The sequence below is a fragment of the Drosophila tropicalis genome, unplaced genomic scaffold (assembly GCF_018151085.1).
Source record: "Drosophila tropicalis isolate 14030-0801.00 unplaced genomic scaffold, ASM1815108v1 contig_993, whole genome shotgun sequence".
NCBI lineage: Eukaryota > Metazoa > Arthropoda > Insecta > Diptera > Drosophilidae > Drosophila > Drosophila tropicalis.
The window spans coordinates 1313748-1335758 of NW_027173497.1; the positions used below are offsets into that span (position 1 = coordinate 1313748).

Below are 22011 nucleotides of genomic sequence, written 5' to 3' on the forward strand. Positions count from 1 at the left end.
AATGTATACATGACATGCATATATCCTTGATTATTATATTTAGCTAAAATCCAAATTTATACATTTCAGAGTGGAGCCTTAAGTTATGTCCTTTCAGGTGAGATATTAGATGATCTTGGGAATAATGAAGTTGTTACGTGTGTGTTTATTGTGAAGGGTAAAAGAAATAGTGTATTAGCTGCATGTGTAGTGTAGAGTAAAGAATACAAAAGTTTTTTTAAGCTTCTGTGGATGGAAACTTCTGACTGCAGTTCGCTGCGAATTCAAGTTCAAATTTTACTGCGAGTGAGTGCGGTAATCTATGCCATGCGCATTAGTGCACGGTCGTTTTTTTGCTGTTGGGCTCAATGAGGAAATGGTATGATGAAAAAGCATTGTCGATTTGACAAATCGCTTGTTTGTGTCATTAGATCCCTTCTTCTTAACATCTCTTCAATTATAATTTTTAACAGTCTAATTTAATTGATGGCGAGAAGAATCCGCCAATTTCCATTCTAATGCCAACATTTTGAACTAAACTTGATGTACATACGTCCACACTCACGAGTCTACATAGTCTCCAATATCTAGGTATTCAAACTAAAAACTAATTTACAATTTTAGCAAGGTTACAATAAAAAATAATGCAAATTGGAATTATAAAGTGTGAACATACATTGAATTTGGCATGCATACTCATTTAGTAACCTAATAATTTTAGTCCAAGATGTATGTATACACACATACACAAATAGTTAAGTCCATACCCTCAATAAATTGGATGTAGGCCTGCCGGTTATGCATATGATTCAAAGACATAATTGCGGTTAGTTTCTGTAAAACTCTTTGACACCCGTAAGCATGACAATTGTATGTCTGCCAAATGCCAAAAATTATGACCAGCCAGTGTAGGTACAAACTGAATTTGAAGCATTTTCATTTAACAAGTTTATGAACCCTCTGTCATTCCCAACAATAAGATGGGCATTTCGGTTTTCGAGTGCCAGCAGACACACACAAACAAGCGCATACACACGCCTGGCTTCAAAAAGATATTTCACGTTCATGTGCCTCATTGTTCGATGGTGTTTGGGTTCCTGCTCATGACTTCGTCTTTTGTCAGCGCACTGTGCCGTAAATGCCGCCCGTTTCTGTCGAAAAACATGGGCAAAATTCTATTATGCTTCTGGAAAATTTGCTTTCCATTTTGCAGGGTTTGCTTTTACGTTGCGCTTAACTCGTAGCTTCGACTCCTATTATTTCCCTTTTACCGGATTACCCAATCTCATGACAGTTGGCATTTGTCGTGAAATCGTAATGAGTTTTGAGAGTGAAGCGCAAAAAAGACTTCTGGATACGCCTCGATATGGGCTGCTGCTATTGTGCGGCTGGTTGAATATGGCATATGTGAATGGGATTTGAATTATTCGTTTTGGGAAACTGGGAAGGGACAGTTTATGGACTTTCTTCTTCTACGAATTTAAACTAGGTCGCCCCGTCGATTCAGTTTTGTAAGGCGCCATCCAAAGGTAGAAGATGTTAAAGTTGGGAAACCACAAAAATTATTAAAATTGGATTCTAATTATCAAGTTGTGAGTACTTATGTACATAAGTACATTAAATAAGAAACTTATTTAACTTTTTTTTGCAATCTGACGATATATTTACGTATAAATATATATACAATGAATGGTTTATGATAAGCGTTTGAAAAATAACGAAATTACTGATCTAGAACTCAATTTACGACATATCGCTCCCATGGGAGCCACAAGAAAATCATAAGAATGTCAACATCAGCACATTTCTGATCGAAACAAATAAGTATACCATTTTTAAAAAGGGTATAACAAGCGGATCGAAAAAAAGGTTTGGTGCTATGACGGTGTGCTTGATGGGGTGGCATAAAAACAACAACTGCGGCGAAAGTTGTGAGTCTGCTGGCATGTCTTTTCCTCCTAACAAGCTGCGTCAACAAACTAAACCACTTTGAAATTAACACGTTACATTGACATTGGCAGCTTTATGCGTGCCGTGCCAAGTGTCGCTAAAATCAGACAGGAAAGCAAAAGGGACGAGAACTGAGTGGGTGGGAAAGAGGTGGAGAACCTAAGAGGGTGGTGGGTGCTAGCAAGAGACATAACCGACGCATGGTAACTCCCAAACATGGCGGCAAATATGGCGAGCTACAAAACACGCATCGAAATAGACACGAAAAACGGAAGTCGCGCAAAAAAGCTAATTTCCGATGTGTGGTGTAAGCTACAGTGGTGGTAGGAGACTTAAGTACACGGATAAAAATAATGAAGCATTTTAAAATGATATGGAGCACAATCTATTTGAATATAAGATTAGTCCCAGTTAAAGACAAATCAATTTCCAATTGACTATAATACAAAATATTCAAATGTACAGAGATATGTACAAAATATACAGTATTAATAAATATTAAATACTAAAATCAAAATCGAGATTCAAAACATAGCAACTAATTTTCTCACATTCCATCTTTTTGAAATCGTTTTCGTATCGCTTGAATGTTGTGCGCCTGGTCTGACGTCAGCTGATTCATTTACTGGAACTTGATATTTACTTTCATTCAATTCATTCATTTCGTTTTGAAATTGATTTTTTGAACAGTATACTTCATATGTATTCACATATCTTAGGAGGGGGGCAGGGCAGAAAATACTTCTTGCGAAATTAAATTCAGTGTCAATTGGTGTTTTTATACCTCGCATCCGTAGGGTGAATGTTATATTAAGGGCCGACTTCTGTGGGGTCGGAAGAACTTGTTTCTACCTCTTACATATGTACATGTGACTTTAATATACCATTTCGCCTTCCGGGTGCATGGTATACAAATAGCCAAGTTATTCCTACATAAGTGTTTTTCACGTTGTGAAATAAAAAGGCGGGGTTGGCTGTTGGGGCTAGAACGTTCTCGTGTGTTTGTAACAGTAAGCTGGGTAGCCTGAATTCCCTTTGTGACATGTAAAAAGGATTTGATATACACACACACAAATTCGAGTTGATGAATTTGGTGCATTATACATATATTGGAATCGAAGATACGACTTATTTGTTTAATTGCTTTTCATTTTTGGATTGTGTGGTGATTAGGCTGCTTTCAACAGGATCTCTGTTTTCGTAATCTGCTCTTAAGCTGCTTATGCTTTTACTTGGCAACAAATTTATTGTTGCCTCTGTCAATGGGACCTTGTCTTAAAATCCAAGAATATTTATATCCTCACAAAAAGGGTGCATTCACTTTGGACATTATTTGCCAGCACGAGGAGAAGAGTCCAGTGGCTATATAGCGATGTCTATATCTCGGATTCAGTCGCGAAAACGATCGGTCAGGAAAACGTATTTGCTCCTTATGCGATTATTAACAAACAGGCAGTAATCAAATTAAAGCTTAAATTTTCTGTTAAATTGTTATCAAAAGTGGCGGACTATCCAATAGCTGGGCCAGGAAAAGTTGGGAGGTCGTTTTTATCTTCGCTTTTGTCTGTGCTAAAGAAGAGAGTAATACGAATACTTTCAAGGATGTACAAACTTCGGCCACAAAGTTAGCCCGGCTCTCTGGTTTTCTCAAGCATTTTCTGCTTTAATCTTTGCCAATGCTTTAAGTGAACCTAACCAAATTTATGAGTTTGATTTTTCCCCTTCCTTATACCAAAAAAGCACTAAAAGGGCATGGTGAAGCACTGACACAATTACAAATGAAAACTGCAAGTGCTGCAAAAACAAACCGTGCGGAAATATTTAAGGACTGACTTCATTAGGTTAACATTGCGTTAAGAGCGAGGAACGAGGATAGTAGAGGGGCAGTCGGAGTGGTGTTTGGTTGAATATAAAGTATTGGTATAGAAGCACAGTCTGTAGCTGATAACTCATTACAAACAAATTTTGGATTTGATAAGCTTATACATATTTCAGCCTTTATTTCGGTGTTATTGTCACTCGATAGGTAAACAACTGGCAAAGGCTTTCAATCTTTATGGTCACTAAATATGTAGACATTTTTAAAATCATATTTTTATTTACGAGTGGGGTCTGAAATTTGGAATTTACCACATTGTGTGCTTTAGTCGAATGTTTGTGTTAAGGATTTTATAACTGCCAGTCACATTTAACTGGTTAGGTACGTGTTGTAATAAATGGTTATATAGTTATATCAGAGTGACTAAGACAAGGGAAATGTATAAATAGAACCTAAAGCTATGTTCTTGTTTTTGTACACTGGTGAAAGTGTTTGTGGTAGTATCTTCATACCTATAGACAAAAGTTAAAAAAGACTACAAAAAGAATGAAAAAGACATACAAAGTATTCCGATCCCTATCAAATGTAAAGGCTATGCTCAGATTTTGTTAGATGCTACTTATGAGCAAACATATGATCTAATAAAGTAGAGTCATGCGGCGAGGGACACATTCACCTCAAATTTAGAAACTTAATCGACAAGTTAGTAGGGAGTAGGCTAGAGGGCTAGTCCGAATTTAAATTTGGCATTTTACCTGCAAATACAAGTGTGGCAAACTTCATTTTAGTTTAGAAGGCAAAAAAAAATTCAAGGAGCCACAACCCGAAAGTGTTCCGGACGACTAGAAGGTGTTACAGTTTGGACCCACAGATCAAGAAGAAGCCTTGGGGAGATATCGTGGGCCCTAAGCAGTGTGTAAGAGAAAGAGAGAAACCTGGGTTTCGATACCACCACTGATAGAATAGAAAGTCGCTGTTCTTGACTTTGCGGTTTCTTTGGAGAAAACTCATGGCAGCTCATGACTGTGCAGTTTCTATAGGAGCTATACGTAACAGTCGTCCGATCCTTCTGAATCCAAAATATACAACCCCCGTGCAGTACATATGTATAAGCCCACGGGCAGCTCTGTTGCTTCAACGGTCTAGGAGGAGTTTACGGTGATCTACACGGGCGGACATGACTAAAAGAACTCTCGTCTTGCTGATCAAGAATATGTATGCTGATCAATGTAATATTTGAATGTATGTTCTCTGATATTAAAATTATTATGCCCTTTTTAAAAGATGTAATAATGAGAAAACAATCCAGGACCGGTCTCACCCTGGCGAAATCCCTGAGTGTTACAAACGTTGGATTTACCACAATTCATCAGGATCTTGATATTTTATGGGTACGGGACTAATTTTTAAAGTAGTGAATAAAAGCTCTTAAATTGTGGAACAAAAAAAAAAAAAAAAAAACAACGCGTAAATTTATTCAAAAATTTTCGGACGGAGAAGCGAAAACATTTTGGTGTTGTTTTTAGCTTGCCAGCTTCATTTTGCATTCAAGTGGCCCCGTTTGCTAAAATGAAAATAAACCAAAAAAAAACATTTGCCTCTGGACTGTTGTCCATGGCCAATTGAGAGGGGTTTGAGGCAAGAGAAGACGCGACTGCTCCCGTTTCCGTCTCTTCTTTGGCTGATTTGACAAAAGTACTGCATTGGTTTTCTTTTTTTATTTCGCACTGACATAGATTTCATTACCTAAACTACAAAGTACATTGCCTAATTTGGGTCGCTTAGAAAGGGGCTCAATCTCATGCCTATTTTTGACCATATTTTCAATACATTTTTATTTACAACCGAAGGGCGGCGGTAACTTGGTCCATGTCAAAGTTTGTATGCCTCTATTTTCTTCGTCAAATCGGAAAAAAGTCTCCAAAAGATTGGCTAACATACTGGCCAACAGCCAACAGAATTATAGACTATTGTGTTCACAAGATTACCTATTGTGATGATTATTGGATAAGATGATAAAATTAAGATTTTCTGACCGAAATAAGTGTTTCACTGATCGTTCATATGAGATCAATAAGATGTACATACGCGATCTTTAACTACGGCACAGACAATAATCTGTATATTATTTTCAGGCAATCAATGTTATTGATTTGTCATTTTTTGCGACTGCCTTCTCCCGTGGAAGCATTTAGGCATTGTCGTCCGATTGAGTAAAATGGCCTTAATCATTAAAAAGTAAATTGAAATTAAATAATTGAATCCAAAAGAATCGCTTGAAAACAAGGAGTCATTGAATAAAGTCACTGCTCGTTCCTGAAGAAGGAGCTACATACATATTTAATGTAGTAGTTCGATCCGGCAAACAATGCAATTGCGTTCATCGAGACGGACGGATAAACATACAGACGGACACATAAACTAAAATATAAACTAGCCTCGTCATGCTGAACAAGAACATATATACTTTATGATGTCGGGAAAGCTTTCTTCTGCCTGCTACATACATTTTGGCCATTTCACTTTATGAGTGCATGGTTAAATAACTGGGCTTCTGAATTCACATTTTGTCTTAAATTAACTAAGTACACGACCATTATAAAAGGCATACAAATTGAGTTGGCCAATCCCGAGGCCAGTCTCTCTCTCACTTTCATTCATGTTTTTGAGTGATTAATTTTCATATTTATAATAAAACAAATCTCGCCGACTTCGCTATACCATGCATTTAAATAACGGTTTTGCAAGCCTATTCTATCTCACTCACTCGTACAAGCACAGGCTATTTTTACCAAAATTATAATTTGGTGGCTCTAGCTCTCACAGTCTATGAGATCTACATAGGGGTTCAAATGGCCAGATCGACTCGGCTGTTGACATATGTACACCATATGGGGTCGAAAAAGTTTTCTTCTGCCTGTTACATACATTTTGGCGACATTAATATACCAACTGACCCTATGGCTGCATGGTATATATGTAGATGTTAGAAGGCTGAAAGAAATGGCCTACACAAATGCCTGCAAATGGCTTTAGAAGAGCCAAAATGAAGAGGCCTGTGAAAAAAGGTCGTTGAGAAGCACGGTTAATACTGTTCTACAGATCCCATAATGAATGGGTTGACCCCGGTCGCTGAAATTGAAGATGGGGGCAACATAATTAACATTGAAACTTGAGCCAACACGTCAAATGAAAAGTGTGCAAAAAGCAAATGGACTGTTGGAGTGGGAGGGGGTTAGGGTGTTGCCACACGTAAACACGCTTCGTCAATGATGTTTTACCTCATACTGACACTCACACTTGAACTCCCACTTACGTGTCTCCCACGTTTGAAACTGATGTATTTTTTACACTCGTGCAAAAAGAGAGTAGATATGTACATACAAATACAAAGGTTTTCCGGATGGAGTGTGCAACCCATAAAGGAACCATCTCTGGCCACATTAAGTATTTCATATTTATAATCTTGATCAGCACTCCGAGACATGTTTATATAGCTTTGTTCGTCCGTCTGTATGTCCGTCCGTCTGGATCCTCCTGTTAGACCGTTACCTGGCGGTCTAGAAACAGCTTCTGTTGCTCTAGACTCTTCAGTCTATATGCCTATATGAACAAATATTCTCATGCTGGAAGGGCGATTAAAAGCACAAATAGTTTTTAGTTTATGGTTCAGAATGCGATTGTTATACAATGAATTTATACAGACACAAGTGTGTTATCTAATCGCCTAGTTTTAATGATTAAATGTGCGCAACTCAAAAGTTAACGATCTCAATTGGGCGATAAGTTAATCCAATATAATACATACCAACACATGTACGCATACCACATGTACATTTGTATATGTATTTATCTGTCTATATGTATGTATGTTCTGTATTTATGGCAATCGTTGAAATGTTCGAGTCCAATTTACGTACATATGTACATACATATGTAACATGTACATTAGCTAGTTGATGTAAATCTGTTACCGCGGTTCGTTTACCTTTCCTTTTTATGCTCTTCCAAACATTTATTATACCATTGATCACTCATCCCGATGTCAATTGTTTGGCATAAGCCACAATCGAAGTGTAAGATGTAATTCCAATTTTTGATCAAAACTAGCTTATAGTCGGCTTGAGGTCATTTAATCATACTAATTTATAGGATTTTTATTCACAAAGCCCAGTTTTGACAAACTTCAAAAATGTCGTAATCTAGACAAACACCAGAAACGGATCGGCCGCCGAATCACACACGTTGTTTTACACCAATTCTGAGAGCGCCCACATAAAAAATGGGGAATCTGCAGTTGCAGTTTGGATAACTCTTAAAAAGGAGTTTTGTTTCTTTTGGTCAGAGTGTGCAACGTGTAGAAGGATCCCATGAGGCACACATTTCTTGATCAGTAGGCTCAGACGATCCTAAGAGGCATAAACTACATCCTGGGCCATTAAAGCTAAAGTGACTGGGACTTCACACGTCCTGTTTGTACAGAAGAATGTGGACAAGAAAGCATCCAAGAACACAGCATTAAATAATAAGTGTTCGGATATCTATAACTGTACGAGTATTTATATTTACATTCAAAATTTGAACATTTTCATTAGGCTCGCAAATTATGCCTGCATAAATTTCCAGGAGGCATTTCACTGGAGCAAACAAAAGTATCCAAATGACAATGGACTTCAAGCCCACCCCTATCCACCATCTATGCCCATCGTTGCCACCTCTCGTCGGCTGCAAATATTTGGCCAACAGACAAAAATCAATATTTAAATTTTTTCGCATCAGAAGCAAAGTGAATTCAAGTTTGTTTCTGGTCAGGATCAGGCAGATCCACTATGTGTATGTGTGTTTTGGGCTTAGATGTTTTCCACAACAAAAAAAGGGAGACAGAAATAGAAAACGAGGGAAGGCGAGATAAAAGAAGCTAAAAAAGAGAACAAAAGGAAAACCCAACCTTGTAACAGTTTGCGATGTGTGAATTTAAGGAAGGGTACGAAAGAGTTAGACAAGAATAGAATGGCGGTTGCTTTTTTGGTGTCACTCTTTCTCTCTCACCTTCGCTGTATGTTGTTAGGGAGTTGGTTTTTTTGTTTTTCCAATTCTGTATTTTCTTTGATTGGACTTTAACAATGGCTTTTTAACAATAACAAACAAAAAACACAAAAAAAAAAAAAAGAAACATGCAGTGCTGATTTAAGACCCTCTAAAACTAGTTATTTATTTTAACGTAGATATGTACATAAGGCTAAAATGCCTTACAGATTTCTATTTTATAGAATGCTACATATGTTATGGAACTATCTAAGTCAAAGACTTAATCACTGCCACTTAGCCCAAAGAGTGCTTTAAGCAAATTAATGAACATTTTTGCTTGGCTTGCTGTCTTCCTACCGCCATTTCCTTTGAGTCCCTCTTCGACTGTGAAAATGTACATATTCGACTGTGAAAATGTACATATTTTAAAAAGTTTATGTTGCAAAAGTATCAGATAGAGAAATTTGGTAGAGATTTGGTAGAGAAATTACTCTGAAAGGGCAGTACTCACTGTTCTTAGCACATTATTATAATTGTTTAATGAATTGGTCAGATGTAGGTTTATCTATGTATGTATATTCTTGATCACTATCAAGAACATAGTCGACATACACGATTACACGCCGTTTCAGCGGAGGAAGTTAGAAATATATTTACTTGTCATTTTAAGACAGCAAAACAGCCCTTTGGAAAGCATTTCGAAATTATGGAAGATATGATTATGTTAGTTAGTTGCTAGCTATAGTAGAAAGATGTTTACAATGCCCAAAAAGTAGGCAAGGGCCTATGAGTGCAACGGAGGATAAAAGGCTAAATTAAATTACTTTCAAAAGGAACTTCGGTCTGACAAGTAGCATGGGTTAATTACAGTACCAAATGAGTACTTTTCAGCTATGGTTGACCCTAATTTTTGGACAGAGGGCCTAGTTGTACACGAGTTTGCGCCCAATAAGCGCTCTCGTCCGTTGCCAGTCCACCTTCCTGATTTATCTTCTGCTTCAAATAACTAATAACGTCTAGTCTTTGCATTCATTATCAAAATGTAAGAGGACTTCTTACCAAGCTCTCGAACCTGTTCTGTGATAGCCAAACGTTTTTGGCTGACATATTAGCTTTCTCTGAAACTTGGCTTAACCCCTCTGTTTTGGATAATAAAATTCTTTTTAATAACTTTATTTCTTATAGGCTTGATCGTGTTGGTCGTCGTGGCGGTGGAGTACTCATTGCTGTCAACTCGAATCTGTGTTCAAGTGTTGTGCCGATTGATTTCCCTTAGGTGTTGAGTTTATTTGCGTCAAAGTTACATGTTCTAACTATAGCCTATATATCTCTTGTTCATATATTCCTCCAGCTTCTGATATCATGATCTACGTGCACCATGCTGATGCTTTACGAACTATTTTTGGTCGTCTTAAAGATCGTGATTTTCTTATAGTTTTAGGTGATTTTAACTTGCCTAATATTTCCTGGCTTGTTGATGATAATCTATCTTTCTTAATTCCTTCATCTCAACATGTTTTTCTTGATAGCCTACTTGAATGTCCACTTTATCAGTTGAATTCTTTCCTTAACTCTTCTAAAAGAATCCTTGATCTTGTTTTTGTCTCTGATCCCACTGTTAGTGCTGTATCGCAAACACAGCCACTAGTGAAACCTGAAGATCCTTATCACCCTACCATTGAAGTTACTATTTCTTACAATTCCGTTACTAATTTATTTAATAACATCTCAAATTCTCGTCGTAGATGTCTTCGTAAAACAAATTTCAATCTTCTTAACAGCCTTATTTTCTCTTTTGATTAGTCGTTTCTATTTGAGTGCTGCGATATAGATTGTGCAGTGAAGTTTTTCTCTGCTCTTAATTCTCTAATTGATAAATGCGTTCCTTATGTGAATGTCTCTACCGTCTCTAGCGCGACAGTCTGGGTCACACGTAGGCTCTCTAATCTTCGTAACATTAAATCGAGATATTTTAAAAGATTTAAAAAAAACTGCTTCGCGACTTGACTATACAACAATTATCTCGTTCGCTGTAAGGTTGAATTTTATAAGAACCCCAAAAGATTTTACAACTTTGTCAATTCCAAAAGACGCTCTAATGTACTAAAAGTCGTGGTTAAAGTCGTATCTTATTGGCAGAACCCAAAAGGTGTCTTTTCGTTCCTCGATATCTAAAACTGTTCGAGTTACGTCAGGTGTACCCCATGGCAGTCATCTGGGCCCACTATTATTTACATTGTTTATAAATGATTTGCCTTTGGCCTTGGCTCATTCACGCGTGCTCATGTTTGCGGATGACGTCAAGATTTGTTATTCCTATAATGATCCTTCTTTTCAACAGTACTTGCAATCAGATCTCGATGCGTTCTGTGATTGGTGCCACGTTAATAAATTACACCTTAATGCCTCTAAGTGTTCTTTTAGGACTTTCAGTCGTTTGTCTCCGCTCCTAGCTCATTACTCTATTAAGTCTGTTCTGTTAGATTGTGTAACATCATTCAAAGACTTAGGCGTTATGTTTGAACCTAAACATTCATTTAATGTTGATATTTCTTCAATTGTCAATAGAGCATGCAGCCTTCTTGGCTTCATTAAACGTTGGGCCAAAGAATTTGATGATCCCTATGTAACAAAGGTTTTATACACTTCGTTAGTTCGCCCTACTCTAGAATATTGCTCGCCAGTGTGGAACCCGCAATATGATGTTCACCAGCGTAGTATTGAATCGGTACAGAAGCAATTCCTTAAGTTTGCGCTACGCGGTCTAAATTGGGACCCGGGTCTTCGCCTACCTTCTTATTCTGACAGACTTCTTCTTATTAATCTTCCTTCACTTTATAACCGTAGGCTTGTTTTTGGCATTCTCTTTCTCCATAAACTAGTCAACGGCGAAATCATTTCTACCAATTTACTAGTTACTCTGTATTTTTGTGTTCCCTCACGTCGGACCAGAAACTTTTTTCCTATTCACCTTAGTAGACGTCTGACTAACTACTCTCTTCACGAACCGCTTCGTGTTCTTTGCCAATCTTTTAACAACCTTTCTCACCTTATCTCTCCTCATCTTTCTGTCACTTCTCTTCGCGCTATACTTTTTAATCATCTACAGCGAAACCAATATTCTGGACTTGGATTGGCTGCAACTCATCCCTGGCCACATTGGCTGTGAATCGGGGCACCTTGTGCAAATAAAACACCTCCACCGGGTCGGGGATGTTTAGTTGTGTATAAAGCTAAGCTACCTTCTTCATTTAATTACCATCTGGCTTTAGCTTAAGCTTTTTCGTCGACTGCTGTGTTAGTTGACGTAAATAAAATAAATAAATAAAATAAATAAATAAATAGACAAACTTTCTGTCTCCTATGCTGTTGTCATCAAATAAACATAAATAATTTGTAGATTTGTTTCTGCAAGGGTATGCAAACTTCGGCACTGCGAAAGTTAGACCGCCCGTTTGGTTTTATTTCTTATCGGCTTATCATATTGAAGCATTGCGCATGAGGGGTTGACGCTTCTTGATAACTTGTTCTTGAAATTATCGGTGACTGTTGCCATTGGGTTATTGGACAAATCGTTGACAGCTTGAGATACATAAATTCAGCAGAATATGAAGGGCAATAAATTTGTCTAGTGTCGGTGTGTTTTGCAGAGAGAACTCATATTGTTCTTATAATAATGAAGCCTGGGCTTAGATTAATTAAAATGTATCTTGTAGATATCAAAAATAGCATAGAATAGTACAAATTCTAATCGATTTTCAAATGTAATTAGTCGCGTATTAAATGTATAAGGTTTAATTACATCCATTGGTATAGGGAATGAACAATAGCAAAATACTTAGAACACGTTCAAGTACGACGTCCAACGACTGATAGTTTATATAAGCTTCAACTAAGCCGATATTAGTTTTTCGATATTTTTCTTGTTACTTCACCTCGCTTACGCTTAAAGTTGGCTCAAAGTTTCTTCGCTTTCTTTTCATTGACCTTTTGGCTATTATATTAATTTTTTTCCCCAAGTACGGCACATTAAGAAGCTCAGCGACACATGTTGTTTTATGCGGCCTACTGGCAGGGACAGGGGGAAATATTTCAATAGCCAAAAAGGATATTGTCAGAGCTACAAACTCTTCTAGGTTCACCTCACTTACATAAAACTAAATTTATATTCTTATTTATAAACTAGTGTCAACAAAATAATTATTTGCGACAAATAATATTGGAAGCCGGTGTAAAGAAGGAGGCAGCATCTGGAGCATGAACATGAGTTACGTTCATTTCACAAAAGAGGGTAAATGGTTGGAGCGGGCGGAGCGGCACTGGGGGTAAGACATAGAGAGGTGGGTGAGTATGCTATAATACGGTTGAATGATAGAGTACTGTGGAAGGGTGTCTTTCAATCCATCCATTTATAGACTGTTGTTTACCTTATAATTTTTGTTGGCATTATTAGTTATTAAATAACATTCCGAATGTAGAGGACTGTATTTGAACACAATAGGGGAAGGATACGCGATAGATTGTTCACTTCAATGGCCATCGAGATCAACTTCTTATATGAAAAGTAAATATCATACATACGGAGAAAGTTCTACAACCAAGGACTTAAAATATTTCCTAAAATAATGTTTTCAAGTCGCACGCAATGTGTGTAAGTGAACAAAACATTTCTGATCAATACTGTGAGTCCGTTTCCCCATTCAGCTTCCGATTAGGTACACAAACCTACTATAATAATGCCTTCTTGAGCCGTTTTATTGTCAATAAATCTCTAATTTCATTACACCGAGACAAGAAACTGCGCCGATTCCATGCCCCCTTCGCACTTCGTACTGGCAACAACCATCAATCTGCAGTCGCTAGAAGCCCTCACATAAATAAGTCAACATTGACTTCAACAACCGAAACAATCTCAGCATGGTTGAAAGGATCAAAAACCTATGGTGAGTTTGGTTCAAAAAGAGTCTGCGACCGATCGGGCACATTGCAGGAAAACGGTTCAATCCGGCCAAAAGCTTAAATTCATAATCTCTTAAACTGAATTATTAACTCTCTGGAAAACAAATAGAATGAAGCAAGTAAGTCGACTCGTCGCCTTGGGTATACCATACACCAGGGGAAACAAATATTTCAAATCTCGAAAACTAAATGTATGTCTTTAAATTGTTTTTACATGTCTTATACTATGTGCTATCTCGCTCACTCTACAAACACACGAGCACTCTAGCGCCGCTACTAGCCAACGGCCAATTCTGGCCTTGTGGACCGCTTAGTAAAATACGTTCATACGCATATTTTGCATGTTTCTAGTCTGATTTCAATAAAATTTGGTAGTTTTGTAGAAATAGATAAGATTAATTAGTCTGCCGAATTTGAATGCGATAGTCAAAAAAATACAGGAGGAAATCGGTTTTTTTCTTAATTATTGAGGCGGAAGTGGGCGTGCCAAAATATGAAAATATATAAATTCTCCGCGCATACTATGCCAGTATACATACTAAATTTGGTGACTTTAGCTTTGTTAGTTTTTGATAAAATCAGTTTTGTTTAATTTGCGGGGGCGGAAGTGGGCGTGGCAAAACGTTTAAATAGCCAATATCTGCGCGTCTATTAAACTAGTCTGCATACCAAATTTGATGTCTTTAGCTATTATACTTTTTAAGAAAAACAGTTTTATGTGATTCCTGGGGGCGTAAGGGGGCGTGGCAAAAAGTTTAAACAATTAATTTCTGCGCGCTAACTAAACGGGTATACAAACTAAATTTGATGTCTCTAGCTGTTATACTTTTTAAAAAAAATAGTTTTATGTGATTCCTGGGGGCGTAAGGGGGCGTGGCCAAAATTCCAATTAACTCTATATATGTACATACATAATACACGAGTATACATACCAAATTTGGTGCCTCTAGCTCTCATAGTCTCCGAGATCTGCGTGTTCATACGGACGGACGGACGGACAGACGGACATGGCTAGATCGACTCGGCTGTTCATCCTGATCAAGAATATATATACTTTATAGGGTCGGAGAAGCTTCCTTCTGCCTGTTACATACGTTTTGGCGTCTTTAATATACCATTTCACCCTATGGGTGTATGGTATAAAAAGTGTAACTTTTATGTATATACCCATGTCATGTTATTTTTAAATCGTTTATTAAATAAATTTTCCTCAAAAAGTTTCGTGTTCCAAATATTTTTGGGTTTTATATTCTATATAAGAAGAAATTTCCCACTAAGCCTACTTTAAAAAGACTGCTGTATTTCTACTCTATTTCCATGGCAGCTATATGTTATGGTCAATCTGGCCGTCCGTCTGTGTCTATGTAGATCTGGGAGACTATAAAGGCTAGAGACATCACATTTTCGGTACACTAGTGTACTGTGTTTCATTATCCAGGAACTTCGCTTTTTCCCTTATCCCCTCGGGTTTTTATGAAATTCACAGGCGTTTCCAATGCGCAGTTTTCCCCAATTATTGTTTCCTTTTAATTACCACACGTTTCGCATTACACTCATTTTCTTTTGGTAATATGAAACGTGTTTTGTGGTGCCTAAAAGTTGACTTGAATGTACTTCAGTTACAATTTTCGTACCCATGTTTGCTCCGCTCCTCTCGTTACACCCTTGCAGAAAGAATATTTTAATTCTGGTAAAGTATTTCCTTATGTACATACATACATACATATATTCCTGATCGCGAGGGATCATACTAATTATTATAGCCATGTTCTTGCGTCTGTCTGGCATATTCTTCTTATCTCCTTGAAGCTTTTGGGCTAAAATTGCATTTTACTCTACAACGGCTGTTGACATATTGGCTGGAAATATTCAAGCTATTGGCGCGCAAACACACAGGACCGTGTAATGAAGCCAGGACACACAGGTCATTTGAGGGTGACGAATTTATAATCTTAAAATTGATTCATATTCTCATTTCCAGGCTGCGGACGAAAACAGTTAAGAACCAGGTCTAATAAAATAGCTGACGATTGTATACACTTGCAAGCTAGCAGAAGACTGTATTTTATTAGTAAAAACGACTTTTGATTGAACTCATTTTCAATTTGTATATGAGTATATTTTATATAAGGTGCATATACTTTTAGCCTTGAAAACCAAATACATAAATCATACAAAAATGATTGATATCAAAAGTTCAGATTCTGAGTTTTATTTTATGTTCGAAATTACGTTTATTCTTGATCAAATTTCTATTTTGTCGCTAGGTTTTCAAACACATGTCAAGCGAATTCAGAATTCCCCAATATCAAAACTATCACAATTCAATTCGGCACACTAATACTTGCCATTGTAGAATATCTTTGAAGGTATCTTTATAATGTGTCTTGGTATATGGTAGACCAAAGTCGGTAATTAATTAGGCGGCCAACGATGAATTATTCTCAAGTCATTCTCACAACATCTGCTGAGTCCCAACAATATTTAATCTTTCCTGACTATTCAATATAATATTAGAATAATGGTCAACAAATTGTATGGAGTGCATGCTAATGCTATTAATCAGATTATTGAGAATTGCTCATTCATTTGTCAAGATTTCTCGTATTCGTAAAATATAGCTAAAAATAAAAAACAGATATATATTCATACATATATATATATACCTATATATAAGTGTGTACATCCATATATACATATCTGAGTGAAACGTGGAACGATTTGAACGGCCTACATTTTTGGACAGCTGGCCACGCGGTGAGCTCATAAATATGTTTAGAGCATACTGAATTTCGAAATTTTTTCGCTTTTCATTGGATTGAAAGAGGAAATCTGGTCCTATGGCACATTCACATCCACGACTAAGTGCAATTGTGCTAATCTAATCTATAGCTTTAATGTTATCACTTTTGGCTTACAACTTGAGAGACCGGCAGAGACGTCAAACATTAAAGGTTTGAACAAACATCAGTTATAACTTTAATGCTCTTGATATTTCATATCCACAATATTTTCTTAACGAAAGAAGAATTTAAAACTAGTAAAAAATAGCTTGGAAAACTAAATAATCACAAAATACTTTTGCTTCTATTTAGCAGTACATTGAATAAATATAATATTCTGAATGTAACTTCCAGACAGTAAATTCTAATTACGTTTATACCCCAACACTTTGCATTGCATTGTGGTACTTTAACATTTGTTTTTAAGAATAGTGTGCAAATAACACAGAAATTGAATGTGGGTATATATTTTGTAGAAGTATAATATTTACATTTTTGCACTTTGTTTATTGATCTGTCAATATTGACGCCTTTGGTACATATAAGCACCAGTAAAATTTTGATTTCACATTGTAAATAAATTAACAAGTTGATTTTTATTTACTCTACTTTTGTTTTGTTGCAATTGATAATCGTTTCATGAGGTAACGCGAGAGCTAACTCGCATTTTCGAATAGCTTTGACCAATTTATTTGAATAATGTATATATTTTCTTGGATTGTGCTCCTTATTAAAGACCATCATCTTGCTGTGGCAAGAATCCAACATACATGAAACTAGCAAAGTTTTCAATCACTTTATAACAATTGCAATATTTGTATTGATTTTTTTTATGAACAATCAAATTTACAAATGAAACAAAAAAAAAAAAAAAAAGAAATCACAAAAAAATAAGTAAGAACTTGTAGTCCATCGCCAAAAACGTACTGGCAAAGTTTACTTCTTTATAGACAAAACGGCGGCAAAACCATTTCCGGGTGTAAAAAAAAACCGATCCGAAAAGAGAAGCATCAACAAATATATGTTTGTGTGTACAAACATACATATGTATGTATGTATGTATATACTGTAATCAGCATGCAAATTGCAGAATACACAAAACTTTATTAGTTGTGGAATTTATAAAGAAAGTGACTGCAGTGTAAACCTAATGGAAATGATTCACGAATGACACTCACAGATAGTTAAATACTCTCTGCCCAAGCACTCACGCACACACAGACACGCACACTGACAGAGACCGAGACGTAATCTTGCGGAAGCCAAGTGTACCTCTGTCGTTGTTGAATCGTGGTTGGAATCCGTAAGCCGACCCGTACGTGGCGACAAACAAGCGGCAACTGAATTTTAATCGTAGCTGGAACTCGCCAGTAAGTCCAAAGATGCTCAGCCGAAAGTTACTCAACGTGAGCCGAAAATATTTGAGTGAGGCATGTACCGAAAGTTGTTGCCGGCGAAAGAGCAGAGCACAACAAACAACACAAAAGCGACGCGCGAGGAAAGAGTGCTTTCGATATGTGGGAGAGAATAATGCGAGTGAAATGGAACCTGTGCCACAGGTTGCAGCCTGAATGAGTGAAAGTGGTTTGAGTGTGTTAATACAGATAGAAGCTACACTCAGGGCTCGAATTCCGAGTTTATGTTTCTCTAGATTCAGTGGGTCCGCCATGCGATGGGGAGAAAGACGCTTTCGTTTACAGTGTAACATTGCGTATACGTAACGTTATGTATTTGTATTGTTATGTATTTGTAGGAGCTTGCAAGTTGCATGAAAGACGTTTCAGAAAAATAATACAAAAAAGCTCATTTTTGATCTCAGTCTTGGATGGACCAAGAATTTTACACTTACTTTGAAAATTATTTGATTTGGCTTCAACTTTCTTAGGAGTCGTAAAGGATTACTGTCATAGCTACAGAGCTGCACGTGGGCTTCTATGTACTGACAACTGACTTAATGACTTAGCCAAATTTAGTCTATGTAGATCGAACGACAATATTATATAGTTGTCATATAAAAAAAAACCAAAGAATGTGTGAGCCCTTTGCTTTACTTTTTGCCGCACCCTTGCAAAAAGGTAAGTTCAAAAGTTTGCAAGTATTTGTTATTAGCCTCACACGTTTTCTATAAGCCAGTCCATACTGGCTTTTTTGGCATTATTGTAAGGTCACAAATTAACATTCTTCTTCTATGAAAAATCCATCGAAGTTAAATTCGAAGTATGCATTATTTCTGACTCAAACTTTATGGAGAATTTCCTTAATTTCTCTCTCTCACATTGACTCTCTCATTGAAACTGTCAAACTTACTGATACATTAAAAACTTAAACCAGTTACTCACTCACATCCTCCTATTGAATCTGACCCTCCCTCAGCCTACCCATTGGCAAATGAAAAGTCACCCAAGAACACACTTACCCGGAAAGTCTCAAAGACAAACCCTATCCAAGTTGAGAGTAAAAACCAGAGGGCCGGGGCTAACTTCGACCGCGTCAAAGTTTGTATACCCTTGCAACTTTTTTGGTAACTCTTTTCTTACCTATTAGCCATCAATGGCTTATGTTTGCGAAAGAATGGCCTACAATCATAGGAAATAACGAAGATATTGATCAAAGTCACTGTTTTCCACCGATCGTTCCTATGGGAGCTATATGGTATAGTCGACCGATCGTTCCTATGGGAGCTATATGGTATAGTCGCCCGATTTTGATCAAATTTGGCACAGTCACTAACAGATATATCAAACTAACAAATGTTTAATTTGAAAGCAACCGCGTTAAAAGTAACAAAATTATTCACAAAAGTCACTGTTTTCGACCGATCGTTCCTATGGGAGCTATATGATATAGTCACCCGATCTTTATCAAATTCGGCACAGTCATTAACAGATATATCAAACTAACAAATGTTTAATTTGAAAGCAACCGCGTTAAAAGTAACGAAATTATTCACAAAAGTCACTGTTTTCGACCGATCGTTCCTATGGGAGCTATATGATATAGTCATCCGATCTTGATTAAATTTGGCACAGTCGTTTATAGGCGTAATAAACTCTCTAATATTACGATAATAGCACAGAAAATAACGAAGTTATTGAGAAAAGTCACTGATCGTGACTTTGGGGTTTGTATGGGAGCTATATGATATAGTGGTCCGATCCGGCTGAATCCGAGATATACAACCCCTGCAGTATATACAAGCCTAAGTGCAGCTCTGTAGCGTTAAGGGTTTAGAAGGAGTTAGCGTTGATCCAGACGGACGGAAGGACGGACGGACGGACGGACGGACGGACGGACGGACGGACATGGCTATTTGAACTAGTCTCGTTGTGGTGATCAAGAATATATATACTTTGTATGGTCGGAGATGCTTCGTTCTATGCGTTGCACACTTCTGACCAAAATTAATATACCCTTATTGCAAGGGTATAACAAAGCGAAAAACGGAAAAGCATCCGATGAAATGTTGCGACACAAATAAGAACATAAGACAAATACATATTTATTGCTCTGTTCTCAGTTTGCCTGACGGAGAGAGGATTAACAAACCCTCTTCAACTGTAAAAGAAACTTCTCAGCGTATAGTTTACACTACATAAACAAAGACATACACTTGTATGTACATGGAGTTTGTAAAGTGCAAACAATTCGTTGAAATTATGCCTAAGTGGAAAATAACGTAGTATTTAATAAAAAACTATTGGTGTGAATCCTTTTGTCATTAATCACAGGCTTGTGGATTATTAACAATTTATTTTCTTTGTTTCTTGGAGGTCCTTCGATATGGACATGTAAGGACATGGTTAGATCAACTCTTCTGTTGATGCTAATGAAGTGTATATGTACTTCATGAGGTCGGAAAAGCTTTCTTCTGCCTGTTACATACATTTTGGCGACTTTAATATACCATTTCACCCTATTGGTGCATGGTATAATAAATGTGCCATGCTTCATTGCAGTGGGTTAAATTTTGCGGGGTGAAAATTGTTTTTTTTTTTTTTTAACTTCGGGGGTGTAACGGGGCGTGGGAAACATTTTGAAATGCTTGAATTATAAACTAGATATCAGCTCATACGGCAAGAGTTTGGGCGGGTCTAGCTTTTGAAGTCTTCGAGATTTACCGAGACCAATTTACCAAATTGAAAATTTATGTTGTTGCTTATGTTGTGTTTACAATGTTTAAATATAAGTATTATTAAACTAATAGATGTCCCAGATTTACAATTAAAAGATTTACATATTTCATTGGTTTATATGGTATACGTTATAGGGTTGTGTATGGAATGCCATACCGGGTAAATGGCCTTCTAGATTTTGCTGTCACATACGCCCAATTCTGACCACCAAAAGGAGGAATGATCTATGACCTATGCAGTAATTAAATTGTTTCCTGGGCTGTATGGCATGTGCCACCATCCTGTTTTCGATCCTTGCGGGATTTTGGGGACACCCCAAATAACATTAAATAGAATAAATATATAGCGTCTGTTCCGCAATCGCCGTCTGATGATTCTCCACCGTCGCTCCTTTCTGAGATTATCTTACGCTACAAATTATAACGGCAACCGCATTTACAAGTATTTGGACAAATCTTTCGAACTGTCCGCACCTCATCAGTGTCGGTCAAACACGAATCCGTCATCGGGACTAGAACATCATTTGTGGCTTTAATTTCCTGCAGTTGTATTGCCAACCGCTGGAGGTTCGCTAGATTTACGTGAGCATGGTCAAGAGTACTCACTATCCGATCCCGTAGAAAACGATGTTCACTACGCATATTGGCAGCATTTTCTTTCATACAGTCCAGAAGCATTTTTCGATTGTCGTGGCTATTAAAATTCATTTGTATTTTTAAAAAATATATAATTCTAAATAAAATATTTTATTTTATTTCGGGACTGTGGTTCAATCAGATTTAGAAGTGAAAGCATCCCAAATTGTTGAGACAAAGAAGAGAGAAGAACATAGGCCTGCTTTACAGTTATGTGTATGATTAGTCAATTAAGTGATTAAAATTAATACAATTGTCTAGGCTAAGCCGATTAGCCGGCCAACAAAGCAGAAATTATATGATTCTCTCTTTGAAGGACACCTCCAAGAGCGATAAACTAATGCCGCATACATTCGTCATAAATATCTCCATGTTGGCTTAACGAAAGGCTAATGCAATTATATAGAATTGTGAGAATCACTTTAACTGACTTTATACGTTTATGTAGATTCCTTTTAAAATACTTATTTTTGCATCTCACTAACTGGTATCATCCCAGCACTTTAGGCTCTTTTCTCATTTATTCGGAGGTTGTGGTCTGTTCAACCTTCGTTTACAAGGTTGTTAGTTTAGAATAAGTGAACTAATAATTCTAATTCTTTCAATTCAAAAAATTCTAAATATTATATATGCGACTGAAATGCACTCTTGATTTTGCAAATTCTTTGTCATCTACTGCTAAGAAAGCCATTGACTTTTATGACATAGTATAGTAATTCCTCTCT

At 36.9% G+C, this 22011-nt stretch overlaps 1 protein-coding gene across 1 annotated transcript in view; it reads right to left on the reverse strand.

Annotated features, from left to right (window-relative positions):
* The window catches only part of ome (dipeptidyl peptidase 4 omega), a 49883-nt gene extending 32035 nt beyond the window's left edge, over positions 1-17848 (reverse strand). The window contains 1 exon segment of the mRNA XM_068302461.1: positions 17697-17848. The gene's annotated coding sequence lies outside the window, so the exon portion shown is untranslated.
* Positions 17849-22011: the final 4163 nt, after the last annotated feature.